Here is a 17,988-nt window from a genome sequence, read left to right as displayed (position 1 = left end):
AGGGTACTGCAATCTCTAAAGGGAATTATCATCAAGGACCTAGGCTCTACTAATCAGCCATGCTCTTAGAAGAGAATAATATAATATAAATTTTATTAGAACGAGATATAGAGCATATGGTAAAGGAAATGGAGTAAAATGGTTATAAAGGATAAATTTGGTTAAAAGATATATGGGTGTTCTTTGCAATATTTTTATTTTTGCAACTTTTCTGTAAGTTTGAAAATATTTTCTAAAAAATTAAAATATATATAAAAGATGAATATATTTCTGCATAAATATTATATGTGATGTGCACTGTTTGTAAACAAAATTAAAATGCAGGTAAGGGGGAAAAGATTGCAACATGTTTGAAGATTTAAACACTTAAAAATTCAATACATTTTTAAAAATTAAAAATAGGGAGTGACATTAGTAAGATGACAGACTAAGAAGCCCCAGACATCTTCTCTCATGGAGACACCAATTCAATACACGTGCCAATCCCTTTCTGAGAAATCCAGAAATGAGAGGCTCCTGAACCCCATGTGAACATGAAAACAGCCACATTAGAGTGGGTAGTAATATGCTGTGGACTCTTACAGCTCAATAACAACGAAACAAACAATCTAACTAAAAAATGGGCAAAGGTGGATAGACATTTTACCAAAGTATAAATAGCAAAGAGGTACACCAAAAGGTACTCACCATCATGAATCATCAGGGAAATGTAAATCAAAACCACAATGAGATATCACCTCACATTAAGGGGAAAAAAACAAAACAAAAAAAACCCCCAGAAAATGACAAATGTTGGCTAGGATATGCAGAGGAGAATTTGGAACACTTGTGCACTATTGATGAGAACACGAAATGGTATAGCTGCTGTGAAAAACAATATGGAAGTTCCTCAAAAAATTATAAATATAACTACCATATGATCTGGTAACTTCGATTCTGGATATTTATACAAAACAATTAAAAACAGAATCTTGAAGATATTTTACACTTCATGTTCATTGCACCATTATTCACAGTAACCAAGAAATGTAACTTAAATATCTATTGATAGATAAATGAATAAAGAAAATGTGGTATATACATATAATGAAATATTATTCAGCCATGAAAAGGAAGGAAATCCTGTCATATGAGACAGCATGGATGAACCTTGAGGACATTATACTAACCGACATAAGCCAGACACAGAAAGATAAGTACTGCATGATTCCACTAATATGAGATATCTGAAGTAGTCAAACTCACAGAAGCAGAAAGCCAATCAAATGGTGGTTTCCCGGGTCTGGAGAAGAGGGAAATAGGGAGTCACCGTGCAATGGGTACAGAGTTTCAATGATGCTAGGTGAAAAAGTTCTGAAGATCTGTTGCACAACATTGTACATGTAATTAATAATAGTGAACTGCACACTTAATATTTTATTTAGGTAGGTGTCATGTTAAGTTTTTTCCATAATTAAAAAAATTAAATTTTATTAGAAAATGGGTAAAAGTCATGACTAAATAAAAAATAACCAGTGAGCAGAAAATAAATTTCAGAAAAATGTTCAGTCAGAAAACTTTTAGCCTCAGTATCAATCAGAGATATTTATATTAAATAATAAAAATATATCTCCCATTTTAAATAATGAAAATTAAGAATAATAGGTAAAGCTAATGGTGGGGTAGAAGAAGGGACTAGGTATTCTTTAATCCTGGGGATAGGAGATTAAATTTGCACATACTTCTAGGGAACAATTTTGTATGATGTAACAAAAAAAATATAATAGCATACAAATATTTTTTTCATAGACTTTATTTTTACTTTTGTTATTTTATTTTTATGCCTATAGCACTCAGTCTTCCTAAGTGGTCTCCCATCCAAGTACTAACCAGGTCCAACCCTGTTTAGCTTCTGAGATCAGATGGGATTGGGTTGTTCAAGGTGTTATGGCCATAGATAGCACAGAAACCTTTTAACAGAGAAACCCAAAATTTATTTTTTATACTACCTTAAAAAAATTCTTTAGCTTAACTTCTGGCATTTTTCTATACAGTTAAAATATTTAAGTTTAAATTTTAAAATAATTTGATTATAACAAAATTGGAAGCTGCCTAAAATACAAAAAGTATTTACTTAACTGTGATGCATCCACACAATGGAATAAAATGTGATGGTTTTAAATGGTTATATAAAAATTATTTTTAAAAAATAGAAGAACATCGAGCTACAAAGCAGTATATAGCATTGCAATTCTATTTGGAATTTAATAACAATTACAAAATTAAGCCTGGTTACTCTGAATGATGAGATTACAAAAGATTTTAATTCTCTTTTGGCTTATCTGGTCTTCAAAATTTTATCATTAAAACACATTACCTTGACCATAATTTTAAAATAAAATAACTTAGCAAGAAAAACAACCAAGTGGAAAATAAATCTTGTGTCTCATTTCTCCACTTCTAACATTCAATTTAGTTTATGGGAGTTAATAGTGTAATTTCTCAAGTTGGCATTAATAAAGTTGCACTAAAATTATTGATTATTTTTCTTCAATTTTGATGAACATCACCTTTTTATCCCCAGTAATAAAAACAACAAACAATCAACATTTATATTTCCAAGCTACTTTTATAATCCAGAAGGATACATATCCATTTTACTTTGAAAAACGTTGCCTTGCTCTTGCTCCTTCCAATCCTCACATATAAATCAGTGCTTTCTCAAGCAGAACACAAAAGAAAAGAGAGCACCTTGATGGATGCTATTTTACCCAGCAACGCATTTGATTTTAGTCCCCCTCTTTGCATCATTCCATTGTCAACTGTGTGCATTTTTTTCATGTCTTTCATTACAGAGACATATAAATTACTTTCATCTTCCATAATTTTGCTAGCATTTTAATTATCCATTGCCATATGCCTACAAGTTCCGAACTGGTTTAAGTCTAGAATATAATAAAAGAGGAGCTAAGTATAATGCCTACCTCCCCAACATCTTTCTTCTCACTTTTGACAAATCTATGGAGTTTTTTAGATGTTATAGTTTGCTTACTTTTGACAGATTTACACGCATGAAACCGTGTGTATTGTTTCTCATTCTCTAAAGAGATATTACATTTGAAAATGGAGATTCTGCTGCAAATTTTCTTTTGAAGTGATGCAAAATTGAGTAACCCAGGCTACATTTCAATGCCTTGAAGATAATGAATTCTCATTTTATTCATCGGTTCAAATGATATAATATAGCATCTTTGCAGGGTGTGGTTTTTCTAAAACCATCAAGATATCGCCATCGAATGGTATAGAAAAACATATTGCGGACAGCCTGGCACGATTGTGGGGAGTTGTGAGAGGGGTGGATATCAGCATAAAGAAAAAGGATCTCAGAGGTCGAGCAACATTTTCCACATACAGACCACATATCCACACCTTTAAATCTCATTTATTTATCTTCCTTGCTCCCATTCTTCCAAGTAAAGCATATTAAGGTCCTCTAACCCATATCTCTTTTAATAACTTGCCCAGGGAAATGTTGATCTTTTGGGAAGTTGCCAAATTAGAGCTTTTTCACAATAATTAGTTCCCTCCCTACACTCTAGAGGGAAGGAATGGAAGAAAGAAAGGATCTCTTTTTATTTGTTCTGATCTAAACCAGAGGTGTTTGTCTCAGGGATACATTTGATGTGTTTGCTTGGCCTACACTGCGACTTATGTAATATTTAAGTAGTTCCTAATATATAAAAATTACAGGATTCACATAGGTATCACGATGTCTGACTGTTCTTAACTATGGAAGAGCCAGACACATTGGAAATGGCAATAAAGGGAAGGATCCAATTAGCAGCTTTCACCTTCAGAAAGGCATTTGCCCCAGTCTCCATCAGGTTTCTGTCAAAAACCTCTATAGCTTCTCTGGCCACATAATGTATTGGACTTTGCGATCTCTGATGCAAGCCTCAGGCACTCTCTTGTAGTGGTTTCCTGATTATGCTTATACCTTATAGTGATGTTATTGGACTGGCTGTTCATTTGAGGGAATGTTACTTAGCCAGTTCAAAAAATTTTAGCACTGGTTGGAAAAATAAGAATGGAGAAGGCACAGGGGAATGCATTATCCAAATTTTAGAAGAGAAAATATTTTTATAACTTTTGAAACCTCAGGAAAACTACCATAAAATCATTTATGCAATTATGATGTAAAATTTCTGTAAAAATACAAAAATTTTACCAATCAAAATAATAAAAATTATGCATGCTGAATGTATAAGCTGAATGTATAAACTTCATTCAAGCTGTTTCTTACCAGCTGACTTTATTCTTGTCTACCATAAAAAAAAGAAAAGAAAAGAAAAGCTTTTCCTCTTCATGAGTATACAGGAACAGTTTTGCATAATTGCTGTATACATTTCTCTTGTATTTTCTTTCTCGGTAACCAGAATCACTTAAAAAACCAATAGATTAAAACTCTAATTTCCTTCAGTCAATAGTTCAAAGTCGCCCCCCCTTTCCCCTTCCCTCCCTCTCATCTTCTCTTATTTAATTCAGAATACCCAGATACCTGAGATAAACTGAAGAAGCATCTATGCCCATAGGAAACTGGGTTTCTAACACTAGGTATCAGGCAACCTTTTCAGTATCATCTGTTAAAATATACATATCTAGGCTCCACCCCAAATCTATTGAATCAGAATCTCTGAGTGCAAGATTGGGCATCTGCCTGCAGTGATTCTCATGCTTATCAGATTTACACCAGAGACCTAGATTGCAAGGAAACGTCAGCACCAAGATCAGAGGCACATGCCCTTAAATATTATAGTCACTATTTTAATGACAAGGTGGGTTTCTGGCAACTATATATTGCAAAAGTCAGAACCTGGAAACTATATATGGTAGAATTCAGAATACAGAAAAAGTATTCAGATAAAGGCACTTGACCCAAGTTCTCAAATCATGTATTTATCCTCCTCTCCGATGCTTTCTCCACAAAAGCGAATAACCACTCAGTACAGCAAATTACATAACTTCTGTGAATTTTTTAAGCTGGCCTCTGGCAGATACATGATCTCAGGTCTGCTTATTTTTCTCTTTGATATAAAATTCAATTCAGATGATTAAAAAAGGCAAGCTAGTAAAAAATTTGAAAACTCAGAAAAACATAGAGAAGTAATTAAAAACCACACTTAATCTTGATTTTTAAGATATATTTCCTCATAGTCTATTTAAAAGTTCGTAGAAAGAGTAATTTTGTTCTGTAGTTTTTGGTTTTGTTGCTACTTTTCAGTGAACAGAATGGGATAATTGTATAGGCAAGTTCGTAACATGTTTTTTTCAATATTTCATTGATACATTTTCTGTCAATAAATGTAAATATATATCAATGCATGAATGTTCCCACATATATAAAATAAATTTTGTTTTATACCTATGTTTTCCCATATTTTCTTATTATACATATTGTTGTAATTAACATATTTAGAAATACATTTTATGAATTTGTCTATTTCCTGAGATTAAAATTCAAAATATGAAGTTGCCATGATTATGTTTAATTTTTACATGTCACCAATTTGCTTTTTAGAAAATTTTCAATAACATTTTCCTATTCCCTTCATCTTTACAAACACTTAATACATTAATATTTCAACCTTTGCTTATATGTGAAAAGTACTCTATTGTTTGAAATTACATCTTTTTAATTCCATTGTTGAGAATTTTCCTATGTTAATTGTTTTTTGATTATTTTTTTAATTTCATTTTGAATTGAATATGCATGTCCTTTGTCTCTTTTTTCCTATGGTGGTACTTGATTTGTTCTTACTGGTTTTTAAAATTCTTTATGAGCTAAACTTTCACTGTGCATATCTATTGTATATTTAACATAATTTTTATGGTGATGTTTGAGATATAGAAGTTTTAATTTTTATATTAGTCTAGTAAATCAATCTTGTTTCTGTATGTTTTTTTTGTTTTGGCATCAGGGTATCTCTTTTCAACTTCATTATAGATATTTCAATATTTCCATCACTTTGGGAGTCATTTTGGGTAACACATTTTTTCCCAATAAATAATTTATTTTAATCCATGATACTGCTTTAGAGAAACATGACTATTCTTTCTCTATTGGGAAACATTTGACCCCCAGGTAAATATCAAACTATCAAAATTGTCTTCCGTAAAAAACTTGATCAGGCATGTGTGTGCTTTGAGGACATAATGAACTTTCTAATAATTCACATGACTTAAAATTCTTTCAGTGCTTAGAAAAGGAGAATCCATGAAAATTGAAAGTAGATTACTAGCTGTCTAGGGCTGAGGAAACAGAGTGATGTAGCTAAAGAGCACCAGGTTCCTTTGAGAGGGGTGATAAAAATATTCTGAAACAAGAGAGTCTACTAAAATCGACTGAATTGTATAATTCAAAATGTTGAATTTTGTGGTATGTGAATTAGATCTCAGTAAACATGTTTTTGTTTTTGTTTGTATTATCTTTGAGATAGCAGGCATAGCTCAAGGAGCTTAGGCCTCCCATTCCAGTAGAACATTCACTGCTTCCTATGAAGACTGACAGAAAGCACGCTCTCTGCGACCAGACAGAAGACAAAAACACATGGGACAGACTAAGCACAGCATATTCAAGTCTGTCTCCTAAACTCCCAATTCAAGAACGTTCAGAAGGATTGAATAAGAGAACCAAGGGACAATGAAACATACCTTTACCTGCAACCTGGAGGTTCTGCTCTGTAGAAACATGGGAATTTCCCATCTAAAATCCCAGTTTACAAATTATATAGTGGAATACAACTGACCTCTTATTCTGATGCTTCTTAAATCATAACGGGTATCAAAATCACTTCAAAAGCTTTTAATGAGTGCCAGCGTCTAGTTCCCAGCCTCGAAGAGTCTGATTCAACCCAGCCTCAGACAGGCCCGGTGTTAGGTTTTTGTGAAAGCTCTCCCTATTTTATGAGCAATCAAGGTTGAAAACCACTGAATCAATGTCTCCATTTCCTCTGTTTGTGTGGTTATTTACCTTATCTGATTTTGTTTACTTGTGTGCGCACATGTGTGTGTGTGCTGTCTCTTCATTTATACTAGCTAACGGTTTCTCTGTCTCAGAACTTCTTTAAGTGTACTCCTTGGCGCAGCTGTATTAACTTAATTTGAGCGATGATTAGAAATGCGTTCTTCAGCCCAATCCCAGATTTGCTAAATCAAAAACTCTGGGGATTGGTCCCAACCATCCATGTATTTATAAGACCTGCAGATGATCTTAATTAGAGTGCTGAATTTGTTGATTTTCATTCCTTAGTAATTTAAATGTTTAAGATTTTGAATTTTTGTCTGATCTTCGTTTTAACTATATAACTATGTGTACTGGTACATGCTGCATTTTCTATTCTAAAAACATAGCTTTGCTTAATATAGGGTTATTGCCCATCCAGGTGGTTGTTATTTTGGTTCTTTATTTTAGTTTTATTGAATTGTGTTTATAAAATATGATCCCCTTTATTTATACTTTTGCAATTTGTTTAAGCTTTCTTTATAGCTTAACATATAATCAATTTGAACTTTTGCAAATGTTTTATCAATAGTTAAGAAAAAGGTTTAAATTGTTTTAATGATATATTTGCATATATATATATATATATATATATATATATATATATATATTCCACTGTCTAAATTTAATGCTATGTAGTTTGGTTCATAAAGATTCATAATACCACCTTGTAATGAAACTCTAAGCTTTGCTGTTATATGAAGACCTTCTTTATCCTTAAAAATAATTCTGCCTGAATTCAACTCATCTTGATATTAATATTTGGACCTGTTTCTTTTTCTGTGTACCAGCGGGTATGTCATTGCCCATCCTTTTACTTGTAATAAGTCTAAAGCACTTTGTTTACATGAATTTTGGGAATATGCCATCTAGTTCATGTTCTTTTCCAGTTCCATTTATCTTTATCCATCAGTCCTATCCCACACACCACTTCAAATTCTCTCATTGCAGCCCCAAGTGCTGCAGTGGTCAGTTCCATTCAGGCTTACATCACTTTCCTACAACTGCATCATGACAGTACCTTGAACTATTTCTCTCACTTCCAGCCTCAAGCCTTCTCTGATGCCAGAGACACTCCTGCAGTTCTAACAATTATGTGACCTGGAAGAGCTAGGAAGTTAAAACCCAATGAGACAATCCTTGATCAGTTAGGACTGGAACTCATGGATAATATATCCCTTTTCTTCCTGGGACCGAAGGTTTTGAGATTTATTTCATAATAAGCAGGCCTAGCAGTGGCCAATCTCATAAAGCTCCCTTGCATTGGCTTTTCTTTCCTTTCCTGTTTCATTCCCCATCGCTCACGCCTAGTCCCTGAATCATATTTCTAGATAAGCCACACACAGGTAAGAAGTCTCAGGCTTCGTTTTTGTTAGAACTCAGGCTAAAACATTCTAAACTAATCCGCTGTCACCAAAATTCCAGGCACACCAGCCTCCTGCTGCTCTTAACACACAACACTCATCCTGGGTTTTCATACGTTGCATTTGCTCTTCTCTCTACCTCACACACTCTCTGCAGACTCTTGCAGTACTGTAATTATTTAAGTATAAGTTCAAATGCCAGCTCTCTAAAGATACCTTCCCTAAGTAGTGTAGCTAAAGTAGCCACCTCCCCATCCTTGGATCCCCTTTAGCCCACTTTCCTTTTAAATTTCATAAAATTACATGTAGTTTGCTTCTTTCTATTAGAGTATATGCATAATGAAGCAGGGGACTCTAATTTAATGCTTTATCCAAAGCAATTGGAAATGCTTATACAGAAATATTTGTTCAATGAATAAATTAATCCTCTAAGAAAAAATTTCCTTTGAATAAAAGTTTGTCACTTTCATAGGTATTTATATGATCTTAGGTCATTGTTTCTGTTATGCTTTTCTTCACAGCTCCCTTTGTTTTCTATCTCTAGATATTTGGTTTCTATTTTCTTTATTTTATGTATAGTTCAGGTGTTTTTTCCTGATAACTTAGAAAGCTTATTATCCGTGTTGTGTTCTTCTGATGGTTACTTTGATAACTTTTAGTAATATATCTAAGCCACTATTGCTTGATTTCTTATATTTATAAATTACCTAGTGACTTTTAGAACAAAATATGAAAAAATTAACAACCTTACTTCCTTTAGACACTTCTGATCTTAATTTGTTATATTTTCATTTTTTCTTTATTGATGTTAGGTTCAAAAAGGTCTTTCTACTATTTGAAATTCATGGCTCATTTTTCCTAAAGGAAAATAGATTTGTGAAAATGTTCCATGTGGTCTGGGAAAAAAAGTGCCATTTCTTTAGTATATAAAGTTTGAAGTATATTGAATTAATGAGCCTTTAAATTGTGTTACTGACATCTTCCCATGTTCACTTGTGTTGATTTTTCAAAGACTGAAAGACATGCTTTAAAATCCTCTATTATTATTTTTCTCTGTTTCTTCCTGATCTATGTATATAAAGTACTTTAAAATATTCTTGTTTGTGTTATAATTGCCTTTTACGGAGAGAGAGAGAGAGAGAGAGAGAGAGAGAGAGAGAGAGAGAGAGAGAGAAAGGGAAAGAAAAAGACTCAATGGTTTGTAATGCTTTTTGTGCCTCGATTTCATTTTGTCTGCTAAGAATTTGGTATTCTTTCTATTAGGTTCATTTCCTTGATATTTTTTTCTCAAATTTTTAACTTCTCTGGTTTTCCAATTTTAGCTTTTATGAAGTAGTTGGGTTAGTTTTCTTTCTGGTTTTGTTTAATGCCCTATGTTAATCTTTACATTTTAATAATTGAGCATTTATTCACATCTTATTTATTGTATCAATTCTCTAGGTAGATTCAAGATCCCTTTTCTCTTACTCCTCCCACTTCACTAAACAAATCTTTGATAATATATTGGCAAAGTCCATTTGAACAAAGGTTTTTGCGAGACCAGTTTCCTTTGGGGATTTCACTTCTCTCTCCTGTTGTATCTGCATTAACATAAGCCTAGAGTTACCTCCCACTTAGAAGGAGGCTTCTAATAAACCCACAGGACAGGAAATTTGGAATGAGCAGTTTTGACAAATTGTGCTCTACCTTGAAGGACAACATTCTTTTTCCTTTGATGGGTTTTATCTGTAGGTTATATTTTCATTAAGTTGAAAAAGTGTGGTTAAAGCAAATGAATTAATATAGCAGGAATATAATGGTGAAGGAGTGAGTTGGGCAAGGGAGGAAATATAGTTTGTTTCTGCTTTAGATCTCAAACTCATTTGCCAGTTTGAGAATTTGTCTTTTCTCTCCATGTGGTCCAGCTCAGCTCAGCATATGACTACACTGGAATTTGGAGCCCAAATTTCCTTTAGAAGAACAATCATTTCTTTTCTTTTGCATCTCTTTTATAGATCTGGCATAGTGCTAGGTGACTGATCAATAATTATTTGAATTATCCTTTGCTTTTTTTGCCTTGGGTGTCTAGCACCCTTGGAAACTTCATATTTAAAAAGGGTAATTGGACTGAACAAAAGATTTCCCCTGAGTTCTCTAGCAATTGCTACCAAAATTCTTCAAAAGTTTACTCTAATCAACCCTTCTAATATTGTATCAAACTGAAGAACTTTTAGTTTTATGCCTGTCTTTCAAATTTAGTGGGTTTTTGTGTTTCAGAATGCTGTGTTCTGGATTCTCTTTTTCAGCATTACACAAGTGAAAATAGCATTCTGAAAGCTTTTTCTTACCAGCTTTATTGAGATATAATTGATGTGTAACTGTGTAAGTTTAAGGTTTACAACTGTGTTGATCTGATACACTTATATACTGCAAAATGATTACCACATAAGGCAGCTAATACCTCTATCATGTCACATAATTACCATTTCTTTTTTGTAGCAACAACATTTAAAATCTACTCTCTTAGCAACTTTCAAGTACATAACACAATGTTGTACTTGAAACTATAATCACCATGCTGAATATTAGATCCTCAGAACTGACTCACCTTCCAACTGAAAGTTTCTTCCCTTCAACCAATCTCCCAATTTCCCCTACCACCAAGACCCTGGTAACCACAATTCTACTCTGTTTTCACAAATTTGGCTGTTTTAGATTCCATAGATAAGAGATATCATATAGTATCGATCTCTCGGACTAATTTCACTTAGCATAATGTCCTCGAGGTTTACTTATGTTGTTGCAAAAGACAGGATTTCCTTCTTTTTCTTGGCCGATTAATAGACTATACACACACACACACGGTCTATTAATTTGTTTAGTTTGTATAGTCTATTTATAGAGTTTATCATTTTATTTCTTTTCTATTGAGTTGTATATGTTCTTTATATATATAGTACATCTTTATACATTCTTCCATTGTAGGACACTTATGAATAGTCATTATGGCCATTATAAATAATGCTTCAATGAAAATGTGGATGCAGACATCTCTACAAAATAGTGATATTATTTTTTTCAGATAAGCACCAAGATATGGAACAGCTGAATCATATTTTTGTTGAAAGCCTCTCTTGCTTTCTCAAGGTGATGCTACAGCTCAAATTCATAGTACTTCTTGGCTTGCAGACACTGGCCTGCTTTCTACATGTGCTCCTTAACCTTCTATCAAAGTTCACTCTTGCTGCTGCCCTCATGACCACTCACAGCAGCAGGCCCCAGAGTGGGGGACTTGTGAGAGAAACACTGGGGCACTTTCAGTGCTTGCAGGACAGTCAGGGGAATCGCTGAGGTGAGGCTTTTCCAGAGCCTTATGGATGAGCCTCCTGATGGAGTCCACAACACAGTCATCAGGAACTAAGTCCTTTTAATGCCCTCTGAGAATCTTACATGTCACTTTGCCAGTCTCCTCCCTCTCCCTAGACATGGAATGTATTCTAGATGATGCAAGAGAGAAATAAGAGAGAGAAACGAGTCTCTTCAGCACTATCCTGGGGAAGTCAAATGCTCACTCATCCACTTTTCTTTTCCCTTGGGGGAGAAATCACTGGCAGAGAAGATTGCTTTTGGTGTTAAACTGTACTGCCTTGGGGGAGGAATGATGAGGACGAAATAAAGCTATTTTTCTTACCCATCCAGTGCATCCAAACTTGTACTATTTTCTTCCAATGGAGTGCTGAAATTTCTCCTCTGGGAACTGGACATTCACAAAGGCTCTCTCATCCATGGGTTATTGCCCAACTCAGTGTTCTCTCAGACCATGGCTGAGAGGGGCTGGAATCGCTTCATGGGCTACTATGGGATACACAAGTGGGACCAAGGTTTGTATGCCCATCACTGGATGCACAGGTAGTCAAGACTTCTCCCAGGTCTCCTGATGTATGAATACTGGATCCCACAGCTCCCATAAAGGCACTTTCGTTCATGGATGTATACCAAATTTTCGTTGTTGGGCGAGGGGACCAAAATGAGAGATGTCTTATGCTACTATGATGGTGATACTGTCCCCGAGTGTAATCATAGAAGAAAGAGAAATATAGTTCCAGAATATTTAACAAATAATAATCAGGTTTTTATAATAAAGAGACACTAAGTAACTGTTTAAAATCTGTGAGATTCTTAAATGTCATCCATAATACTTGGGTAGCAGCTCTGTGTGTTCTCTACTTTGATGTCATTTATTTGAATGATACCAAAAAGCTCCAGTGCCCTGATATTATTATTCAAGTAAAACTTTATATAATTTAACATTTGATACATTACATTAACTTACATTATTTATAAACAAAAGCTGGTTTGCCTTGCCCTGGCATATATACATAATATACATACTGAAGTTAACAGCCCATTGCACAAAAAGCATGAGCTGTCCCAATACCCAAGCAAGCCCTCCACAGGCTGACAGTATGAGGTATTTCATAAAATATTTATTCTCCTTCAAAGAACAGCAGAGCTAAACTCATACGGTAACCTAGCTTTGTTTTATAGTACTTTTCAATCCAAATATTTAGATTTCCCTTTTCTCCACTACCCTTTACTCAGTTTATTTTTACAGCTCTTCTGTGTGTATGTGTATGTGTGCGTGTAAGCACACATGTACTAGTGCGTGAGGTCTTAATCCATCTTCCCTCTGTCTTCATTAGATCTATTCTGTATTTTAAAAAAAATAAAAGTACTGTACCTGTCTAGAAAATTCAAGAAGCAAATATTCTCTCGTGTGTTTAGTGAGAATATATTTTTACAACTGAGTACTAAAAAATTGTAGTTCATAGTGAGGTGGGGACCAAAGTATCTATAGCAACTCTTAATAGATTCTGATAGAAAAAGTAAATTCACTGTGGAGAGAAAGCTATGGTTTTTAAAGAAGGAATAGGTAGTGAAGAAAGAATATGTATTTGATTTTTTATTTAAAAGAAATGTGTCCAAAAAATATAATTTATTGTAGCACACACTGGATAAAGTTAGTCAATTATTCTAGGATTTTTCCTTATTTTTCTATTTTCCCGTAAAATCCCTTTACCATTCTGAAATATATTTAAAATGATATAAGAAATTAAATATAATTTACCAGAATTATCAATTGATATAAAATGGTAAGATTCTTCTAGACCATGAACTCCCATCAAACATTTTACAATTATTGGCTTCTGGTCAGGAGGGTGTACGTGAATTCCATGTTTGCCTCCTCTCACAACCACATTAAAGAAAAAACCTAAGCTAAAGAAAAACCATTATTGAGAACTGCCTGAAGTCTAGCTGAACAGAAGTCCTATAACTTAAAATATACAGAACAAGCTATGTTAAGATTAGTAGGAGAGGTGAAAACACAGAACGGGCTGCTCATACCCATATATGGTGGTTAAATATCAGGAGGGATATCTTGGTTGTGGAGATCTCTCTTGAAGAATGAGAGGTTCTAGCCCCATACCAGGCTCTGGGGTGGTTCCTAGGTATCCAATTCCAGGGAGGGAATGCTCCAAAACTTCTGGCTATGAAAAAGTAAAGATTGTGGCTGTGTGAGATGAAGGGCTGCTGGAGTCCCAGGCACTCCTCTTAAAAGCCCAATGTACTAACTTACTTAGTAATGTACTCATTCTGAACTCCAGTGTTGAGACAGCTGTTCAAATGGCACCAGCGATGTATAGGGTGAAACTGAATTGTCTGACTTAAGGGTGAGGGCTGAAGAGACAGCTTTCTCCCAGACAGAAATGCTGGAAGAAGCCACTGTTCCTTTGTTGAGCCCTTCCAAACCCAGCATGCAGACACAGGCCAGAGCCATATCTGAGTCTCCTTCAACCTGGCCCTGGTGATTTCCTGAGACTCTACTCCACCCAACTTTTAGGCCCACCGAAGCTGCTTCCAGTGGATTTTTCCACCCAGCCTGACTTGGGTCATGCTGAGAGCTTTCCTAAAATCTCTCAAAGGTTCACAAACCCCAAACAAGTAGCATCTTGTGCCCCAAGCCTCTTGCTAAGCAATCCTAAGCTAGGCACTAGTGGCAGCAAGCCTCAGCTTACAACATAGCCTCGCCCAGGCACCTTCAAGCCCATCACAAGTGGCAATAATCTTCAAATCACTTTGTAGCTCATAGCAGGTGGCCCTGGGTGAGGCACAGGTAGTAACTGATCTTGGACTACAATAGAATACCTCCCAAGAGGCCCTAGAACCAACAGACCAGTGCCAGCTTCAGATTACAGCAAAGCATTACTCAACCACTTCCACAAACAACACATCCAAAGGACAGTCTTCATAAGCACCAGAGTCACACCAAAGCAAATCCTGCTCTGTAGTTTCAGCCCCTGCATAACAGCTACTCCACTATAGTCATAGCCAGTCCACACAACCAATCATTTTGGGGGTTAATACCTCTCACTGACATGTCAATAGCAATCAAAGCTCCACTACAACAGGAGAACATACACAAGACATACAAGGGACACACCTGGAGCACCCAGTTCAAGTAACCAGGTAGACTTCATCACTGGGCTCCACAGGACACCCACTACTTAAGTTCACTCTACTAAGCCAAGAGACATAGCAGCCTTACTTAATACATAAAATCAAAGGAGACAGAGAGACAGCCAAAATGAAGAGACAAAGAAAAATATCTCAAATGAAATAACAGAACAAAACCCTGGGGAAAAAAATAAACAAAATGGAGACAACAATCTATCGGATGCAGAGTTTGAAACACTGGTTATAAGGATTCTCCGTGAACTTAGGGGAAGAGTAGATGAACTCAGTGAGAAGTTTAATAAAGAGATAGAAAACATAAACATGGAAATAAAAAACATAAAAAAGAGCCAGTCATAAATGAAGAATACACTCATTGAAATGAAAAATACTTTAGAGAGAATCAACAATAGATTAGATGAAGCAGAGCATCGAATCAGCGATTTCTAAAACAAGAAAGCAGAAAGCACCCAGTAAGAACAGCAGCAAGAAAAAAAATTTGAAAAATGAGGATAGTTTAAAAGGCCTCTGCGATGACATCAAGCATACCAACATTTACACCTTGGAGGCACCAGAAGGAGAAGAGTGCAAGGAATTGAAAACCTACTTGAAGAAATGATGGAAAACTTCCCCCACCTAGTGAAGGAAATAGACATACATGCCCAGGAAGTGCAGAGTCCCAAACAAGATGAAGCCAAAGAGGCCCACATCAAGACACATCATATTTTAAATGCCAAAGGCTAAAAACAAGGAGAGAATCTTAAAAGCAGCAAGAGAAAAACAGCTACCTACAAGGGAGCTTTCATGAGACTGTCAGTTAAATTCTGAAACTTTGCAGGTCAGAAGGGATTGACACAAAATACTCAAAGTAATGAAAAGTAAGGACCTACGGTCAAGATCATTCTATGCAACAAAGCTATCGGAATTGAAGGACAGATAAATTGCTTCTCAGATAAGAAACTAAAAGAGTTTATCACCACCAAGCCAGTATCACAAGAAATATTAAACAAACTTCTTTAAGAAGAAAAACTTTAAAAGATCAAAACTATCAATAATAAAATGGCAATAACTCTACATCTATTAAAAATTTCTTTAAATATAGATTAAATACTCAAATCAAAAGATAAAGTTGCTAAGTGAATAAGAAAACAAAACCCTTACATATGCTTTCTACAAGAGACTCATTTTAGATCAAAAGACACACACACAGACTAAAAGTTAAGGAATGGGAAAACATATTTTATAAAAATGGAAACAAAAACAGCTGGGTTAGCAATACTTATACCAGACAAAATAGACTTTAAAACAAAGGCTAGAATAAGAGACAAAGAAGGACCCAGCAATTCCACTTTTGGGTATTCGAAGAAATTCAAAACACTACTTTGAAGGGTCATATGAATCTATATGTTCATTGCAGCATTATTTACAATAGCCAAAATATTAAGGTAATCTGAGTGTTCATCAATGGATGAATGAATAAAGAAGTGGTACAAACAATGACATATTACTAAGCCATATAAAAACAATGAAATCTTGCCATCTGCAACAACATGGATGCATCTAAGCGGTACTGTGCTAAGTGGAGTACGTAAGACAAGGAAAGACAAAGGCCATATGATTTTACTTAAATGTGGTATCTAAAAAACAAAATAAAGAAGCAAACAAAAGAGAACCAAACTCATTAATACAGAGAACATTTTGATAGTTGTCTGATGGGAGAAGAGTTGGGGGAGCTGGATGGAAAAGGTGAAAGAATTAAGAAGTACAAATTGGTAGTTACAAAATACTCATGTGGATGTAAAGTATAGCATAAAGAATATAGTTGATAATATTGTAATAACTATGCATAATATTAGATGGGTACTAGATTTATCTGGGTAATCATTTCATAAGTTATATGTGTCTAATCACTATGTTGTACACCTGAAACTAATATAATATTGTACATCAACTGTAATTGAGAAATAAAAAAATAATTTTAAAAAAGAAAAAAATTATTCAATCATTTATGAAAATTTCACAAGGGTTTTTAATAGTACATTAATAATTTGTAATGATTTGGCCTCTGCTATGTAAAATTTGTTAACTGTCAGGATGACTGCTTACCTGATTGTTAATTGTTCTCGTTATATGAAACACTCAATAAATGTAGTTTTTCAGTGATTTGCTCTCCTTGAAATTATGGTAAATGAATTTAGAGTTATTTTATATTGCTAAGAAATTTCCTTTAAATATTTAAAGCTTGCTCAATATATTTTCTCTAAAACTTAGAAGACATTATTAAAATATTGAAAATAGAACAAATCAAAATTATCTTGTACTTTTTTTAGTTCTACAAAAAGTACATAAAAGTGGAGTTTCTCAATTATTGAATTTTTCTCCACAGAATTAATTAACGTTAGCAACTTTCAAAAAAAATTCTGTCAATTCTAGAACAATTCTTTTCTGTTTGTATGTATTAGTTAAATAAATAAGATGAATCTCAATCTTAATGCTTATTTTGTGACAATTTTGCTAAGTAATATATTTTAGAAACTTTGGGGATACTTTTGATTGCTATATAGTGTATTATAATATGGATTAACTTATATTCATTTAATCATTCTCTCACTGATAGCCTGAAAGTTACTTTTAGTTTTTCACTATTAAAAATGATGTCACAATTAACATGTTCCTGCATATATTTTTCTTTTCACCTGTGACTATTTCTGTAGTATAGAATTGAAAATGTGGACTAGCAAGGACAACAGGTATATAAATTATACATTGTGTAAGTTTTTTTCAAATTTCCTTTCAATAAAATTTAGATGATTTCTTTGGGGCCTACTACCTAATCATGGTATTATGGTGTCTCAAGTTCTATGGGTGTTTAAAATTATTCTATTTTTTTCGTTATTGACCAAATGGTCTATCTATTCACTAAAGTAAATATGTTACTTATTATTCACATTCTCCTTATCTTTAACTGGGCCTATTTTATACATAAATTGTACTAAGTGTGTTAAACTCTTTTACTGTAATTATGGACTCTAGTTTCTACAAATTCTTCTATATTTCATTTTTACTTTTTGTTAAATTGATTATTTTTTTCCA

The 17,988-nt window shown here is 34.1% G+C and overlaps 1 pseudogene; it reads right to left on the bottom strand.

Annotated features, from left to right (window-relative positions):
- Window positions 1-1,820: 1,820 nt before the first annotated feature.
- On the bottom strand, window positions 1,821-1,938 carry LOC118605764 (annotated as a pseudogene).
- Between the last annotated feature and the right edge of the window lie 16,050 nt (window positions 1,939-17,988).

This window comes from Rousettus aegyptiacus, unplaced genomic scaffold (genome assembly GCF_014176215.1).
Source record: "Rousettus aegyptiacus isolate mRouAeg1 unplaced genomic scaffold, mRouAeg1.p scaffold_m13_p_7, whole genome shotgun sequence".
Taxonomy (NCBI): domain Eukaryota; kingdom Metazoa; phylum Chordata; class Mammalia; order Chiroptera; family Pteropodidae; genus Rousettus; species Rousettus aegyptiacus.
This window is presented reverse-complemented; position numbering and strand designations above follow the sequence as displayed.